Genomic DNA, 20146 nt, shown 5'->3' with positions numbered 1-20146 from the left:
TTTGAGAGGACCAAATTGGAAACTTCCTTTCCGTATTTCTACAGATGCTTCAGATACAGCTCTAGGAGCTGTGTTGGGTCAAAAGGATTTAGTTCCTTATGCCATTTACTATACCAATAAAAATTAGACTCCCACTGAGTTGAACTATACTGTGACTGAAAAAGAGTTCTTAGCTGTTATTCATGCAATCAATAAGTTTAGACATTATATAATAGGCTATGAAACTTTTGTCCATACTGATCATTCTGCAATTAGATATCTAATGAAAAAACCTGTTACTAATGGCAGAGTTACAAGATGGCTCTTACTTTTACAAGAATTCAATATTACTGTATTGGATAGACTAGGGAAACAAAATACAGTAGCTGATTTCTTGTCTAGGATCCAAAATACTAATGAAGATTCTCCTGTAGAGGATAAGTTTCCAGATGAATATTTATTTGCAGCAACTACTAAGACTCCTTGGTATGCAGATATTGCTAACTATTTGGTTATAGGGAAGCTACCTCCACATTTATTTCCTAGTGAAAAAAGAAGAATTATTCAGGAGAGTTCAAATTATTCATGGATTTCTAACGAATTGTTTAAAACAGGGCTAGATTGTGTGATCAGAAGATGTGTTCGGGAAGATGAAATGCTTGACATCCCCAAGGCATGTCATGATGAACCATGCGGTGGACACTTTACTGACAAAAGGATGGCCTATAAAATCCTTTCTTTAGGATATTATTGGCCTTCCCTCTTCAAAGATACAAAACAATATGTCAGAAGGTGTGATAGCTGCCAAAGAGTAGGGAAACCGACTCTTTCAAATGAAATGCCATTACAACCACAAGTACTCATCGAACCTTTTGAAAAATGGGCTTTAGATTTCATTGGACCCATTAATCCACCATCTAAACAGAAGAAGTATATATTGGTATGCACTGATTATGTCACTAAATGGGTAGAAGCCAAAGCATTACTTTTTACTACTGAAAATTCAGTTGTTAATTTTCTTTATGAGGATATTTTTACTCGTTTTGGTGTCTCAAGAGAAATTGTGACAGATCAGGGAAGCCAATTTACATCCAACATGATGGAGAAGCTGATGGAAGAATACAAGATCAAGCACAAAAAATCTACTCCTTACCATCCACAAGCAAATGGTCAAGTGGAGTCTACAAACAATGTTATTGAAAGCATCATCACCAAAACTGTTCATCTACACATAAGAGATTGGGCAGAAAGGCTTCCTGAAGCCTTGTGGGCCTACATAACTACATGGAGGAATATAAAAGGACATTCTCCCTATGAACTCATTTATGGGAAAGAAGTCCTGCTCCCCATTGATTTTCAAGTCAAGACTTTCAAGATGGTAGTTCAGTTGGGGATGAATCTATCAGAAGCCCAAAAGCACAGAATGGAGCAGCTGAATGAGATAGATGAGATCAGACAAGAAGCAATTTTAAGAACTGATATAGTTCAACATCAAAGAGCTATGTGGCATGAAAAATACATCAAAGAGAAAAAGTTTCAAGAGGGAGATTGGGCACTACTGTTTGATTCCAATTTTGAAGACTTTAAAGGTAAATTTAAGACCCATTGGCTTTGGCCATATGAGATTGACAAAGTCTTTAGCAATGGAGCGGTAAGAATCAAGACCATTGATGAATTTCAAACTCCTCTTATTGTGAATGGCCAAAGATTGAAAATTTATCATAAGCCACTCTCAAAAGAGGAATTTGTCAAAATGTTTCAAGAGAATTATGCAATAAGGCTAGTGAAGAAGAATCCTTCTTCCCCACCAGCCTAACCTTTGTTTCTTTCAGTTCAAAAAAAAAAAAATATTGTATAATACTGAAAACCAATCATTGATTGGCGGTCTTATACAGAAAATGTAGAGTGAAAATCAGGGACACCTGACACTCTATATTTCCAAAAAAAAAAAATCTCCCCTTCTTTTTCATTTTCACTCCACTTCATTTGCCATTCCACTCCATCTCCATTTCATTTTAATTTCACTACACTTCGCTTCATCTCATTCCATTTCATCAATAAATGTTTCTTTCAGGACCATTTCCACTCAGTTAGTTATTATCTAACTATCTTTGTTCAGCCAAGTGAGTGCTGTGTCAGTTTCCGCAGCTGGAAGCAGTTTCTGCAACCAGAAGCAGTTTCTGCAGCCAGAAGCAGTTTCCGCAACCACCACTCTGTTGTTCAAATTTACAGTCAAAATGTTAGTACAATAATCATGAAAATGCAGGTGTGACTGAGCATATGCTATGAAGACATGGAGCATCTCCAGACATCAATAAAGAGCAGTTGGTTAAAGGCTAATGGACAACAAATGACAAGGTTTCCAAAGGTATGAGAAAAAATTTCTTTCAAATAGCAATTAAAGGCACAATTTTGCATAGTTGTCAAACCATAAAAGCTCTACTATGTGCAATGATTATCACGATAGCTCCATTACCCATTACCATCCCACGACATTATTACGCACACCATGCATTTATTCCTTAACGGTCTCATGATTGATTTTCGGGTTTAAACTCATAGTCGACTACACTTTCATACACCACTTGTAATCATGAGATGTGACCTATTTCATTACGGCTCCTCTCCACTGCATTTTCTGCATCCATTCATTAAACGTGTAACATTTCATACACAACCGTTCAATTCAAAATCCCGAATTCACTCCATCTCTTTACCCTTCTGTTAAAACCATCTTCTTCACATACGTCTGCACTTCATTTTGTGAATTCACCTCGGTTTCTCATCCTCTGTTTTCGTTTGCAGTTCCGAAACATTCCCGTTACCTGTTATCCTCCAATTGTAGCCACTGTATTTTTGCCATAAAACTTGCAACCGAGCCACCTTACCTCTGCTAAACCCTCACATGCAATTGAATTTTCAGTTGAATTTCAAAACAGAGGAAAGGATGGGACGATTACTAAGGGCAGAACCGGAAGGACCTAAATATTTAGAAGGTTACCCTCAAGCAAAAGATTTGCTGAAGAAAGCAAAATGGTTACGCTTCATCCAAAAATTTAAGGGCCATAACAAGGAGGTAACGAAAGCCTTTGCACGGTCTTTCGACGGCTAGATGGTGGAAATTGGAGACTTAAAGCTCACGGTCACTGAAGCAACAGTAGCAGCTGCCACAGACTTGCCCCAGGAAGGTGAGCGTTGGTTTAAAAACAAAAGTGTGGATGAGTAGGCATGGAGAATTATGCTACGTAACCCAGGTATGGACGTTACTGTGTTTACAAAAGGAATTCCTGTTCATGCATTGAAAGAAGAATGGGCCAGCCTACTGTTAATCATCCAAAAGTTTATCACTTGCGAAGGACGCTTTGGTTCAATGTACATGTATCATGCTAGGTTATTGATGAACTTCTTAGAGAGTCAAACTCTTAATTTTCCTTATTTCTTACTATTGAGTTTGAAAAAGATGAGTACCACAGTCCAAAAGCAAATAGGAAATATAAAACCTCATTTATATCATCATGGACTTGTAAGGATTCTCATTGAAGACCAACTGAAGAAAAACAAAGATACCTGGGAACGATTCTTAGTAAGAAATTACTTTCAAGAGCCATCTGAGGCACCTGAAAGTAGTACACCAAAGACACTGAGAAGGAGCAGGAGAAAAGAAAAGAGTGCCATAGTCCAAGACTCTCCTATTACCAAAACTCAAGAAGTTGGTCAAAAAGAAAAGGAGGAAAGAACTAAGGACAAGAAACAGAGAAAATTGGAAGGCAAACGAAACATAGAAGAAGTCTACCAATCACCTGAGCCATCTATAGAGGAAGACTATCAACAATTGTCTGAGAGACTAGTGCATCTTCAAAAACAAGCTTCTACAACAAAGAAGAAGGAAAAAGGAAAGCAGAGCATAGAAAAAGGGAGTGCTAGTCCACAGTATTTAAGAAGAAGCAACAGGCTTAGAGGAAGGGGAAGTAAAACACAAGTAAAACGACCCCACTTCATTGACTTGGGTGGGGAAACACCCAAGAAACCTCCAGCTGGCCATAGTCCATCTCATCCTCAACCAACTATTGAAACTAGTCCTCCACATGCTGATGAAAGCCCTTCTCAGCCAGAGCTAGAAAGCAGTCCTCCTCCTCCACAAGACTTTGAAGTTAGTCCAAGAAAAACACCCGAAATAGATCCAAGTCAATAGGAGGTGTATGACTACCTCAAATCTTTAGAAAAGACAGCTGCAGGCCTGAGTACCACTCTGCCCCACATGACACAAGATGCACAAGTCCAATCTTTAAAGCAAGAAGTGTTTGAATTAGAGGTTCTAAACAGGAATATTAAGCAAGAAAATGAAGCACTTAAGGAGTAGAGCAAAGTGGACAAAATTATTCATGATAATACTATGCTTCATTTGGGACTATGGCAAAAGAAGAACAAGAAACTAAAGAAAAAGTGCAGAAAGTTGAGTAGAGAATTAATCAATCTCAAATTCAGATGTCTGATAAGGAAACCTAGGATGGTGGTAGCACCAAGAAAGAAGAGAAGAGGACTGGATGTACTAGCAGAGGCTTCAGAACATATGGATTAAAGGGTAATGACTAAAATTTTGGTTGCATGAGGACATGCAACATCTTCACAGTGGGGGTATGTTGAGTCCCAAACTTGCATCTTCCCTATACACCTTTTCAGCCTTCTTTTCCATTTACTTGACCCACAAAGCTGTCAAATCATTGCATATTAGTTTAAAAAGAGCTTATAAAATGGTTTCCTAACTATGTCTTGTGACTACTATTTGATTTAGATTTTTGATCAATCAGCTGCGGAAACTTGTCACTTTCCGCAGCCAGCTCAAGTTTCCACAACCATTTTGTTGAAGACTATGTTACAGGTGTCCACTGGAGAATCCGGCCACATGGGCAAGCTGCAAATGATGTGTACATGGAGCATGTCCCCTTGGTTCAGCCGAATCACTCACAAACATCCATGGTCAAGGGCAGTCAAAGCAGTGGTCAAACCAAGAGTTTTGCAGTGGCACGAATATGTTTTTACCACGTGAATTTTTGCGTGGCAAGTTCCTCAATCTCTGGAGGTGTGATAACACCTGTGGATCAATCCATGAACCAAATCGAACAGCCACAAATCCATATATTTAATTGTCATGGCTACCATACTGCTAGATCTCAAGACGTGGTCATTCACGTGTCTGTTGGGCAGTACAGAATTTAGGAATTAGTTATAGCATCCTCAGTTATAAATAACACGTTATCATACGCTTGATAGTTAGCTTTTTATCTGTAATCTTGACTATTTTTACAAGCCCACTGTGTCGTGCTCTATTTTTATCTTATGACTGCAATTTAATAAATGAGAAGACAACGTTCTTAAGTTCAATTTGTGACTGAGTATTGATTGGCCGAGGTTGCAGAGGGCCCCTGTACACCAAGGCTCTGTAACTACTGTATATTTTCCTTCTTGCTTTCATTATGTTACTACTTTTATAATCATTTGCTTGTATATATTACACTGTTCTGATATTCATGTTAACTGTTGTCCATCTTTTCTTTTATGCTTTCTCATGATTGTTAACTGATCAGTGTTTTTCTTTCAGGTTCTTGTAGACAGCCCGGGCAATTTACATAGTTTTTAATGACTAATGACATGAAATCATCTTGTCCTTCTGCTGATTTATGTTCTGAGTTTTAATTCCAGCATTGTCATTTCTTTCAGTTCTGTTTTGCTCATTTACTTTCATGCGATTTAGATATCATATTACTCCATCTATTTATGATTACCTCCTATAGCGAAGCGACTAGTGAGGAATCAGAATATTAATTGATGTAGTATGATTTAGTTTACTTTTCTTCAAGTTAGTGATTAGATTACTCATGTCATTTTCAGGGATTGAAATATGAATACGTAGTTTAATCTTAGTTTCATTTTATGCAATTTCATTGCCTGCAATTTAGATATCAGATTACTCAATTTGTTTATGATTACCTCCTATAGCCAGAGCGAGTCGAAAGGTGAGGGGTCAGAATATGAGTTGAAGTAGTGTGGTTTAGTTTGCTTTGCTTACAGTCTTTGAATTGCTTCGAGTTCAGTTTTTATTTTCTTTTTATACAACAGTAAGGATACTGGGCTTCATTGTCACTAGTTCACTATTTTGGTATATTTTATTTTCTTTTGGGAATTGATTTCATCACAGCAAGTTTTGCAACTTTTTTGAGAACTTTAAAGTTTGGAAAATCATTGTAGAAGTCACCATTTCCATCCATACTTGACTTTCAATTCTACCATCTCAAATTAGGGAATCAACAGAAGATAAACCCAAAAACAAACCAAAAACTCAAAAACGACAAAGAAATAAGAAATCAGTTATCTTGCATATATAGTGCACTTCACTTCAGTAGTTTACGACTCTCGGATTGACATTTTAAATAGAAATTTGGGACACACTAAATTGACCAAACAGTTATTTCAAACTAAATTGGTGCACTTTCTGCCTGCCTTGCCTCATGAAGTAATCTGTGCCTTTGTATTAAATTCTCCGTTCTTTACTGACCATTGGTCCCATACCATCCCAGAAGCTCGGTCATTCATAAAATTTGTTTCTTGTATCCATATTCACTTACTAGCCTAAGATCAATATTCCACTGTAAGTCATCTCAGACCATTTTTGCTTATCTATTCACTGAGTGTGACTCGGAGAGAGCCCTCTCCTGCTCTGGTAGGGCTAGCTACTAGACTAAGTGTGGTTTGTGGTTACCCTGAATTTTTCCTTCCTTCAGCCTAGGGCAAATTTAGGTGCTAACATAGTGGCGACTCCACTGGGGAATCAACTGAAATCAAATCCCCTTATTTCTTAATAATTCTAAGCTTCCGGATGATAAGTTTAGGATTGGATAGGCTGAGTAAGTTGATTGTGTCCTGTGATTTTTCTCAATAGCACGCTGGCTTCAAGACGATATACCAGAGCCAATCCAGACCCGGATCCTCCTCATATTTACGAAAACCCCAATTTGATTCCGAGACTCCTTCGTCAAGAGAGCACCATAACTCCCGTGTTCAAATCCCATTCATGTCCTGACATTTTTGAGTATCTTGAAGAGCTTGAGTTTGACGAGCGGTTTGAAATATCATTGTTTGAGTCTAAATCTGAAAGGGCTGTTGACTATACTATCCCTAATCCGCAATTTCTTGTAGACTTAGAAACCGAAAGAGCTAATCGGCTAATTGATAATTATATTGTGACACAGCCTCAAACTCCAATTGCTAGCCCTTTACAAACTATGCAAACTCCTCCAACACCTCCAAGGCCAAATCCACCGAGACTGATGGCTGCCCATTTTGCACCCCTTGTTCTGCCTCAAGTTCTAGATGACATGCCCACAGATTATCAAAGTAAAATCCCATTTTTTAATGGCACTCCTAACAACATTATTGCCCAACAACATGTGGACAAAATGGCAGACTTCTATGAACTTCATGAGATCGATGCGGAGAATGTGGCAACGAGACTCTTTGTACAGACATTTGCAGGTGAAGTAAGGAAGTGGTTCAGAGGTTTGCCGGCTGCACGTATCGCTACATTGGCTGAACTACAAAGACAATTTTTAAATCGATGGGAAGTGAAAAAGAATCCCCTTCAAATTCTGGATGAATATGAACAAATCAAACGAAATGCTGGTGAGTCGGTCCAAGATTATTGTGTTAGATTCATTACAATTTATAACGAAATTCCAGATCATCTAAAGCCACCTGTGGGACTAGCTATGATGAAATTTCCAGATGGTTTTGATGCTGATATGGCCTACCAATTAAGAGAGAGAGAACCGGCCACAATGGAAGACATGCAGAAAATCGCGGTCAGCGTTGAAGCGAATCTGCTGTCCAAGAGAGCTAGAGCGAAAGCAGAAAAGAAAGTCATGGTTAAGGAAGAGTCTTCTTCGATGGATCAATTACTCAAAAAGGTAGAGCAGATGCTTGAAAGGGTGAAGCTCGACAAACCTGAGCCACAAGTTAGAAATCCTAACTTCCGTGGCCAGCAGCAGCAGCCACAATATAGAATAAGACAAAGAGATCAGCGCGCCCAAGAGCAGACAGCACAACAGCCAGTACAGACACCTTTGCAGCAAAATTTTGTGCATGGACCGGAGTCAGATGAGGACGGAAATGTAATAGGTGAAGAAAACCACCTCTTTACTCTAGATGAGCTGCCTACTTACATTACCGAAGAAGAGGAGTGTGCAGTGAGCTCAACTGCACACAAAGATGCATATTTCATTCTAGCAAGTGACACTGTTTTACAAGAAGAATCAGAGGAGTATCAAAGGGGATATATGAATGCTCTATCCGCACAGCAGTAGCGATATTCACTTAGAAACAGAGGTGTGCTCGCCAAACCAATTCAAAAAAGGAAGGAGTTTGAACCATAAAAGAATGATTCATCAGTTTCACAAAGGAAAGGAAAGGAGGTGGTTGGTCCGGAGAGTAGCAAATCACCATCAGCAGAACAATCACATCAGCAAGCTGCATCAAAAGAAAAGGAAAAGAAAGAAATCCCAGTCAAAGAGGTAGAAAAGATTCCCACTTTTAATTTAGAGAATGAGATTTCCAAATTAAAAGTATCCATCCCCTTGACTGAAATAATGAAGAACAACAGTTATAGAGGACAAATATCTAAGATGTTGAATTTGGACCCAATGTTTGACATGGTGAATGTTGAAGATGATCAACCTGAAATGATTTTTGGACCAACATCGAATGGTGAGTCTCCTGATAGTGATGTGCCACCCTTTTATATCAGTTTAAGAGTGCATGATTTTGTGTTACATAATGCCATGTTCGATTCCGGAGCTTCTCACAATCTCATGCCCAAGGCTATCATGGATAAGCTTGGTCTGGACATCACCCGACAATACCATGATCTCTATTCATTTGATTCTAGCAGAGTAAGACGTATAGGACTCATCAAAGACTTGGTTGTGAGTTTGGATCAGCTTCCCATGAAAAATGTTTTGATGGATGTTGTGGTAGCAGATATTCCTCCAAGGTTTGCATGCTTCTTTCTAGGTCTTGGGTAGCGAAATTGAAAGGGACACTACAGCTAGATTTCTCCTATGGAACTATTTCGGTGTTTGGACAAATGAGGAAATTGTATCAGGAACAAAAAAAGAAAGATATGATCACAAGCAAGGAGAAACCAATAAATCATCCAATTAACTATGTACATACAGATTTAGAGTCTTTTATTTTGTATTCAGATAGTTTAAATGATATAGATAGTTAGTTAGTAGAAGCAGATGATATTCCGGAAATAACAGAAAATTTCAGAGAAATTTTAAAGAAAGAAGGACAAGAACAGCAGAACAATGTTGGGCAATCAGCTGAAAGTAATGGACAACAAGCAGACAAGGCACAACAAACAGATTTCTAGCACTTACAAGAGGAGGAAGAAGGTTTGTGGACCATGGATTTTGATGGAGCAGTGGGAAATGATGGCGCTGGAATTGGAATTTGGGTACGCAGTCCTTTCTCTGCCCCAAACAAAGTGCCTAGTAGCGTGAGGGTTTGCTCTTACAAGTTGGATTTTGAGTGTTCAAACAATGAAGATGAATATGAAGCTCTGATTGCTGACCTGAAGATTCTAAGAAAGCTGATTGCTAAGAGGATTTCAGTATATGGCGACTCTGAATCAGTAATAAAGCAGGTCAGAGGCGAGTATCAAGCAAAGAATCCTAGGATGCGGGCCTACCATAATGCAGTTCTAGACATTCTAAAATTATTTTCTGAATACACCTTGACATGTGTGCCTTGTATACAAAATAGTATTGCTGACGCTCTTGCCAAGGCAGCAAGTAGTTTGAAGATCCCAATGAATTCTAGCAATAAATTCGAAATCCATGTCAAGCATCGTCCAACCATTCCAGACAATCAGAGATATTGGCAAGTGTTTCAAGATGATGAGGAGATTAAAGATTTTCTGCAAAACAAAGGCAAGTTCAAAGAAACCTCAATAGATGTAGAAAATGATGATGGTAAAGGGAATGGTACAGATGAAGTGCGGATCAATGAAATAGACGTGTTACAACTGAAGAATAACATTATTCCTAAAGGCTTGATACCTTTAGAAGAACGTTTTGATCAAGATGATGTAGCCCGCAAGCCAACATTGCAGCCAATAGAGAAGGGTGTAGAAGAGGTCAACATCAGAACAACTGCCAATCCTAAGTTGGTAAAATTGTCCAAAGCATTGCCGCCAAAGATCAAGGACAAATACATCGGTTTGCTGGCTTCATTTGCGGATGTGTTTGCTTGGGACTACTCTGATTTAAAGACCTATGATACCAATATAATTCAGCACACGATACCCATCAAGCCCAATCAAAAACCATTCAGACAAAAGTTGAGAAGGATAAATCCAAAGTTGCTGCCATCTATTGAAAAGGAGGTAAACAGGTTGTACAATTCAGGTATCATTGCACCCATCAGATTTTCGGATTGGATCTCTAACTTGGTGCCCGTACAAAAGAAGACAGGTGAGATCCGCTTATGCATTGATTTCAGAAATATAAATAAAGTTTCATTGAAGGACAACTATCCACTACCCAAAATGGACCATATACTTCAGCGAGTAGTGGGAGCATCTCGTATGTTACTACTTGATGGCTATTCCGGATATAACCAAATTTCTGTCCATGAAGATGACCGAGACAAAACAGCGTTCACCACTCGATGGGGAACCTTTCATTACACCAAAATTCCTTTCGGTTTAAAGAATGTAGGTGCCACATTTCAGTGTGCAATGGACTTGGCTTTTGCGAATGAGAAGGATGTGTTTTTGGTGTTGTACCTGGATGATTTGACGGTGTTTTCCAAATCTGATGAAGAGCAGATGCATCATCTAAAAACTGTCTTTCAAAAGTGCGGAAAATATGGTTTATCGCTGAATCCGAAGAAGAGCTTATTTGCCATGGAGGAAGGAAAATTACTCGGGCATATTATCTCAAAGGATGGAATTTGTATTGACCCATCACGTGTGCAAGCAATTCAAAAAATCGATCTGCCCCGGAATAAAAAAGAGATACAATCGTTCAATGGTAAGATGAATTTTCTACATCGCTTTGTACCTAATCTTGCTGAGCACCTAAGAGAAATGACCAACATGACTAAGAAGGAAAACCAAGTGAAATGGACAGAGGAGGCTATAAAATCTTTCAATTTGGTCAAATTGGCTCTTTCTTCAGCTCCTGTTCTAGTCAGCCCGGACTACACTCAGGATTTCATATTGTTTTCATTTGCTTCGGAGCACACTATGGCAGCAGTATTATTGTAGAAAAGAGATGATCATGAAAGATCCATCACATTCTTCAGCAGAGCTATAAGGGATGCAACCTTAAAGTACAACATCATTGAGAAACAAGCCTTGGCACTTGTGAAGGCATTGAAATATTTCTGGGTATATATTCTACATTCTCATATTCTGGCCTATGTACCTAACGTTGCTGTAAAAGATGTTTTAGTGCAGACCAATCCTAAAGGAAGAAGAGGCAAATGGATTGCAGCCTTGCTAGAATATGATGTGGAAATAAAGCCCACAAAGATGGTCAAAGGACAAGGATTGGAAAAGCTAATGGCCGAATCAAACTTGCATGCCTTGGACATAAACTTGATCGCTGCTATGTTCGATGAGAATGAAGAATCATTACCAATTCAGGTATCTGAAATGTTTGCTCTTTCTCCATGGTATTCAGATATCATATATGTGCTTAAAAATTTATCACCACCACCTGGCATGCCTAGAAACAAAGCGAGAACACTCAAGTTGAAAGCTGCCAAGTTTTGCATTCTAAATTCTGCGCTGTATTGGAAAGATCATGGTGGCGTTTTGTTAAATTGTTTGGTGGAAGAGGAGGCAAAGAAAGTCATGGAGGATTTCCACGGAGGAGAGTGTGGTGGTCACCTTTTTTGGAAGTCAACAGCAAATAAAATTCTGAGAGCAGGGTACTATTGGCCGACATTATTTGCTGATGTACATAAGATGGTCAAGCGCTGTCATAAATGTCAGATTTTTGAAGGAAAACATAAGTTACAGCCTTTGCCACTTAAGCCTATTGAGGTGAGCGCTCCTTTCCAGCAGTGGGGGTTGGATTTCATTGGTGAAATTCATCCCACTTCTTCCGGTCAGCATAGATGGATCCTCACAACGACATATTATTTCACAAAATGGATTGAGGCAACTCCCACCAGACAAGCTACAGATACGGTAATCATTTCATTTCTTGAAAATAACATCTTGTCTCGTTTTGGTTGTCCGAATAAGTTAATCACCGATAATGCAACAGCTTTCAAATCAAAAAGGATGGTAGAATTTTGTCATAAATATCACATCATTTTGGGTCACTCAACTGCCTACCATCCGCAAGGCAATGGATTGGCAGAGTCTTCGAACAAATCATTGGTCAACATCATCAAGAAGCTGCTGGAAATAAATAAAAAGAGCTGGAATAAGAGGTTGGTCCATGCGCTTTGGGCAAATCGGATCAGTCACAAAAAATCCATTGGTATGTCACCATTTGAGCTTGTTCATGGAGTTGACACAATATTTCCCACCTCTCTCGTTGCCCCGGTAGTCAAACTTCTTCAGGAGGCCGGTAGTGAAGAAGATTCCATGCATAGAAGGTTGAGTCAAATGATCCACTTGCAGCAAACAAGAGAAGAAGTTTTCTAGAACACATCCAAATTGCAGGAGAAAATAAAGAAATTTATGACAGAAAGGAAAAGGCAGATAAATTTCAGTTAGATGATGTGGTGCTGAAGTGGGATGCAAGGAATGAAGAGAAAGGTAAGCACGAAAAGTTTGAGAATTTTTGGAAAGGTCCTTTCAAGATTGCAGCATAAAAGGGTCAGAATGCCTTTCTTTTGAAGGAAATGAATGGGGAAGATTGTCCAGGAGGGCCGATCAATGGTTGGTTGCTCAAGCGGTACCACTGCTGAGTTATTAACATTGATTCCACTATCATTGTAAATACTATTTTTATTTCAGTTTGGTTTCAGTCTGTCAAGTTAGTCTTTGAGTCATTTCAATGTAAAGTTTGAGTCAATTTTTTGGTCATTTTAGTTTCATAAATGAGTCAGAGTCCTTTTTTGTTGTCAAAATGATGACTCCTTAGCCCAATGGACAAAGGAACTGTCTAGCTCCTCCAGAGATCTGCTGTTCTTGGCACCTCCAAGGAGCTACCATCCCCCATTGGAGCCAATGTTAGAGTCGGTCTGGTCAGTCCTCCGTCAGAGATCAAAATTCTTTATGAATTTCATTTTTAGGTGTCCCGCTCCATTCACTCAGCTGCATTCCGCTAGGGGCATGCCACGATCTGATGGAGAAGGTCATGCTAGTCATTTCCCCTCATTTTTGACCCCTGCTAGCTTAGATCTTTTGTCAATGATCACCAAAGTCCATGACAGTCCAGGTCTGGTCCTTTAATGAACAAAGGTCATTTACGGTCATTAAGTCTAGGGATTAAATCAATTTGGTCTTTAAATATGTCCAGTAAAGCCATGCAGGCCAGAGTGATGCCCTTGCAAAGTAATGATTCACAGAGTTTCATCGTCATATGGATAAACTTCGACTGTTCTTCAAAAATCAATTTGGTCTTTAAATATGTCCAGTAAAGCCATGCAGGCCAGAGTGATGCCCTTGCAAAGTAATGATTCACAGAGTTTCATCGTCATATGGATAAACTTCGACTGTTCTTCAAAACTTTGTTTTGAAGAAAAGTCAAACAATGTTATTGGTGACAAAATTTTCAAAAAGGTCTTCAGTTGATTTATTCAAGTGTAGTCATGGTTTCTGTGGCCAAATGTCCTGTCAAGCAATCCTTGCAAAGAGTGCCGAAAAATTTCATCACTTGAGCCAAAATTCCTAGGAAAAGTGAAAATCAGGGTTGTTTTAAAGTCATTGAAAAAGTGTCAAACATAAACATTAGAAAATGGGTTTTTTGAAAAAGCAAAAATGTAACCCATCACTTCCAAATCTTTATATACAAACTCCCACCTAAATCCAAGTCATTGTGCAATCAAAGGCAGAAGGAAAGCATTGCAAAGTCATGGGTGTGCAAGCGCGTAATTTGGAGCAGTTTGGAGGCCATTTCAAGGGCGCGACGCATATAAGCAGGAGTGCGGTGCACACACAGGGCGCGGCGCACACAGAGCCCGCCCACAGTGCAAATTCTTAACTAGCGCGGCGCACTGGGTTTCGCGCGCGGCACACAGAGACAAAGCGCCCAGAATTTGCCAAACTCCCTCAATTTTTTTTGTGAAGCACATAAATTGCAAGGTAGTCTCCATAAACTCACTTGTGCATCAAATTTGATAAAGATATGGTGGTTTATTTCCTGTGATTAAATGTAAAAAATCTCATAAAGTTAACCACAAGAAGACACTAAAAAACCATTTTGCTAGGATTGTGCCATTGTGTTGTTGCTGCCTAGGCACTATTTTTCCTGCCCTACCACTTTTCCTTATTCCCCTATGCCATTTTTCCTATTATCACTACCCTAACACTACCAAACTCATATTCCCTTTCCCTTCCTCCTATTGCTCAATTAAAACCCCAAACCCTAACCTGTCAAAATACCCAAAACCCCTAAATATCCCTAAAAAAAATTATCCCGATAACCCCTATTCCCATTACATTACTCCCCTCCTAATAATCCCTTTGTTTCATTGTTCCCCTTGGCGGCAGATATCACAAAAAACACCCAGCTTCACCATCATCAAAGGGGCAGCCTAAATACAGTTTATAAACAGCAGTCATGGCATCTGAGGGTTCATCAGAGTATGAGGTGGAGACCCACAATGATACAGCTTCAGGAGAACAGGCTCCCCGGAGACATCATAGGAGTGGAAAACATGTTAGGGATGAGCCAAACACCCTCACTGAGTTGTAGGCATGCCCTCTTGCTATGTCATGTTTCCAGCACCTAGCATGTTTTGAATTTTGTCAAAGGGTGGCAAATGTCAGAGTTCATCATGAGTTGGCACATCTGTTTGTGCTTCACCTACATGGATGTCAGTCCATCTTGGCCGGGGTCACCTTCACATTGACACCTGAAACTATCTCAATGGCAACAGGCATACCAAATGTTGGAGAACAGTGGCATAAGAAGAAGAAAGTGGATAGGCATCATTATGAGCCTTACATTAAGGCTAGTTGTTTGAGGCATCTCACAAGAGTCTTCCCATTTAGATATTTGAAAGATGAGTATGCTCCGCTCATGAAATTGATCATGAAGTACTTCAGTTGTGAGGGGAGGTGCTCTCGGCTATATGCCTATCACATCAGGTTGCTCATTCACTTTACCAGTGTGCGGATGATGAACCTCCCATTTTTCATTTGCAGGAACATAGAGATGATGAAAAATTTCATGCGGCATAAGACCCCTCAGCAGCAGCTCAACAGTGTTTATCACTTTGCCCTTATCCGGATTTTGGTGGATCATCAGTTGGGATTGCAGGTAATTTCTTGGGAGGACTTCATCTCCCGTGACTTCTTCAGCACTCCACAAGTAGTATCAGAGGAAGATCATGAGATAGGTGGTCCTTCTCATGAGTATGAGAGCCATGAGACTACTACTATGCTAGTATTCATCACCTATCAGAGAGGCAATAGACATTTATTTTCAGTGGCAAAGCGAGTGATATCTCCACCCGGGGTGGAAGGGGCCTCGGTTCCTACATCGACGACATAGGAACAGGATAGAGGTAAGGAGCCAATGCATGATGAGGGGTCTTCAGGTGAGCCATCAGGTGAATGAGAGACAGAATTCGTTCTCCTTCATGATGATTAGACAGATACAGAACCTACAAATACAGAGCTTAGAGAGATCATCCAAGAGTAGCAATCAGTGATTGAGGCCTTATCCCTTGACTTGGAGAGGGCTAAGTGGAACATGAAGTACTTGGAGCAGAGAAACAAACAACTAGAGGATCAGCGGGCAATCATAGAGCTACAAAACATTCGAGAGCAGCGCCAAGCTGAACAAAGAAGAAGAGTTGAGCTCACAACATTGGAGCAAGAGATCAATGAGGACCGGGAGGCCCATCTCAAGAGCGTTAACATGCACTTGGAGAGGCTGCTGGACAAATCCGACAAGGACCATGCTTTGCTGAGACACATGGCTTATCATTACAGGACACAAAATATGAGTGCAAAGGCCTGGATAAGGAGCTTGAAGGAAAAATTGAGCAAAGCAACAAAAGAGGCAAAAGAGGCAAAAGAGCAAGATCGGCTTTGAATCTTGGCTGAGGCTTCTTTGGCACAACATATCACCCCATAGAGAACCTCTAGCCCAAATTTCAAGGAATTTTGGGAAATTTTGGTTACATGACAAATTTTTGGGCAAAACACAGGTTTTTTCTCCAGTGGCGCATCGCTAAAAATTGGGAGCTACAAATGAAGAATGGTTTGAATTTTTGGATTGAGCATGGAAAATCACAACTACTAGTGCTTGGAAAAGAAATTTGGGCAAGATCTGAGTCTCCAGGAGGTCAAAAACACCCAAAAAATGGCCTCTCTGCCCCTTTTTTGACACACAGGAAGTAGTCTTGGGAGAATGAAGATTTGGAGGGGCAAATGAGCACCAAATTCAGAAATTCTAGTTGGGTTAGAAAGTAGATAGGACAGGCTTTCGAACAAGCACACTTGGGCACATTTTTGACACCTGAAAGAGCCTCAAATCAGGCTCCAAAGTAGCGTGGTGCACAGAGAAAATGGCACGGCGCACACAGGAAAAATTGCCAAATTTGCTTCTGTTTCGCGACATTTCGATTCGCGACTTCTCCAAGTGGGCCCGCTCATCTACATTTTAGTTTTTTGGCACTTAAGGTGGCATTTAAAGTATTTTATCTCCAGATTGGCTTCTATCCAAGTGGAAAAGGAAGGCAAACGGTCACCCAAGCCATTTGTCATGTTTGTAACGCTGCACCTGTAGCTGATGGTTGGCTCTTCATCTCCATTTTGTAATGATTCGAGTAACTCCCCAACCGTTGGGTGTTCTATCTCTTCATGGCACATTCTATATATTGTATGCAAACCATTTGCAAAGGGTTGGTTGGCTTGTAACTTCTGGGAGACTGTGGGAAAGAAACTCTATTTCTTCACTATATATTTTTGACAGAGAATTAATGAAAGGCAATGGCTCTGTTTCATGAGATTCATGTGGTTGTGAGTGTAGAAAATGTGTCTCTTATGTTTTCATATGTATTTCGTTATGTTTCATAATTCAATTCATGTTCATTTCCAGTGAAATTTTTTGAGTTAGATAAGGTAGAATTCAATTTTATTGCTCTGCCTGTGGGAAAATTTCATGTTCAGTGTTCTTCTTCTGTTGAAAAGGATTCATGTTCCTATGCCCATTTCACTCTCCTAAACTATTTCTCCATTCCGCATTATTTCAAACTAAATTGCTGCACTTTCTACCTGCCTTGCCTCACGAAGTAATCTGTGCCTTTGTATTAAATTCTCTGTTCTTTGCTGACCGTTGGTCCCATACCATCCCAGAAGCTCAGTCATTCATAAAAATTGTTTCTTGTATCCATATTCACTTACTAGCCTAAGATCAATATTCCACTGTAAGTCATCTCAGACCATTTTTGCTTATCTATTCACTGAGCATGACTCGGAGAGAGCCCTCTCCTGCTTTGGTAGAGCTAGCTACTAGACTGAGCGTGGTTTGTGGTTACCCTAAATTTTGCCTTCCTTCAGCCTAGGGCAGATTTAGGTGCTAACACTCATGTCCAACCATGGACATAAAACAACTAAACAACACAGTTTACATCTTGACATGCCATAGCATATGGCACGTCTAACAATCCCTTAGCCTTATGTGGCGCTGTTAGCATCCCGTACATTTATTTGCATGCTTTTCACTCCCTAGCACACCTTAGCACTCCCTGACATGCCCTTACACTCTAGCATGCCTTGGCACTGCCTAGCATATAACCTTGTCACTCCCTTAGAACACTTGGAACTCATTGACACTCCCTATCACACACTCTTATCTATTCATTTCCATGCATTTTGAACTAGTTCTCCCTTGTGTTTATGTGGACTCCATAAAATTTATTGGCACGCATTGGCACACCGTGGCACCTAACACACCTTGGCATGTTTCCTTGGCACTACCTAACATATCTTGTCACTCCCTCCTTACCACACCTAGAACTCACTAACACTCCCTATCACATACTTATTCATTCATTTCCATGTATTTGAATCATATTTAAATTCCTTTTACATGTGAGGTTGTTATCCAATAACATTGAAGCATCATCACAAGGAAGCATGACACATTTTGGTGGGGGAGCAATTAAAGTTGTAACATAATTAAAGTGATTTACACCTCCAATGTAAATGACATCATTGTATGTTTGTGTCAGGTTGTTAGAGAGGTTATTTATAGACAATACATTCAATGTACTTATACTTAATATTTTCATAGCCTCAACTCTAACATGGATTTTTACCAGGAACACTTCATACAAATGAAAGGGGGCCTTTTTGTTTAACCACATACGCACACGAGCATAGGGTGCTGCCCTTCAGATCCCCCTTGGTGCATTAAAAGTGGGTTTATATTTGTGTCGAGTTGAAACTAATCATAATAACCCTCCTCTTCTTAAATATAACATTTTCTAGCTTTTCCATATACACGATATACTAGAATTAAAGGATAGCCAAATTCCCTAAGGAACAATGAATGGTGGTCTCCTAAAGGGATTTAACTCTTTAATATCATACAAAAACTTTAGAAAATCTTCAATACTTTCTCCTTGCTAGATATTTTTACAACATGTTAAAGCTCCCAACTGTGACAAAGAAATCCTCGTATATGGGTAGTTTATAAGCAAATATATAATATTTTTCTTGGATTATCATCATGAAACACAATGTCCCAACCCTTGCCAACTCTTTCTTTAAAAATCCTCCTGTGTCAAAATCTTGTTTTTTAGTGCCAACCATACAAATATCCAAGTCTTCAAAGGGGTTATGGTATTCCATAGAGATTTCGACCTTGATTTGACTAGCCTTGTATTTCATTTGAAAACATTTCTTTGTATCCTACTCACGTTGTTTGGTTCTCAAATGTAGGATTTTTGGAGCAAATCAACTCATCCTATTCTTCTCCTAATCCAACATGACTCTTGATAAGCCTCCCAATGTAATAATTCCATTGTCCAATATGATGCCTTTCTAGTCCCAACACATTAGAAGTCATCTAGTCATGGTACCATAAGGATGTATTTTTTGGATCAACAATCCAAGTTGAAGGAAAAAAATATACACCTTGCAAATCAACAATAAGCTCATTTGGAAGTCTATAGATTTTAATTTTTATTAATTAACTACGGTGATTCAATAACACGTTGGAGTAATATGGGAGAGGCCCAGGATAAAATCTATATTTGGCACATAACGTTGGCCAAATTATCTTGTGAACCTACTTCCCGTATCTCCTGCTATTCCTCTAGAACAAGGATGAGTTATAGCTATATTCTAGGATTTTGAATTGTTCACTCCCTTGTAGGCTAGCTATATGGAATTGCAACTCGTATTCCCTCTTGGTAGAAAATTTGGTACATGAACCTATAAGCTCTGTTGAAACTATGCAACTGCCCTGTGTAACTTCTTGCTTCTTTTAAGGCTCTTTTTCGTTATGTTGATTTGTATTCTCTGCACTTCTTCAACCACAAAAAACCTTTGACATATTACAATAACATATCGAAAATAAACTCACTGTCAAAAAGATTAAAATGGAGCAAGTCAAAATGCTGAGATATAATTAGGGTTTGTTCAACAAAATTAGGGTTTTGTATATTTCTATGCCAATGAGGTAACTGATCATTCCATAGTTATCAGAACCGGACCGATCATTGAACCGGTAGACCCCCCAGACCAGGAACCAATCATAACCGTTCGAAAATAGGCAAAAAAACCAATCAACCAAAACACATAAATTATTCAATTTTAAAGAAAAACACATATATTCATGTGCACCCATATGAATCTGTTGACGTTGTTGGACTTGCCAACATGTCAGGGGATCTCCTCGGTATGAAGTCCCAACTAGAAATTAGACTGTTTGGTGTAGGAGTCCCAACAGTGGGTCGTACGGTA

The sequence above is a fragment of the Pinus tabuliformis genome, chromosome 5_2 (assembly GCF_031772625.1).
Source record: "Pinus tabuliformis cultivar Carrire ecotype Pingquan chromosome 5_2, CPIR1, whole genome shotgun sequence".
Lineage (NCBI taxonomy): Eukaryota > Viridiplantae > Streptophyta > Pinopsida > Pinales > Pinaceae > Pinus > Pinus tabuliformis.
This window is presented reverse-complemented; position numbering follows the sequence as displayed.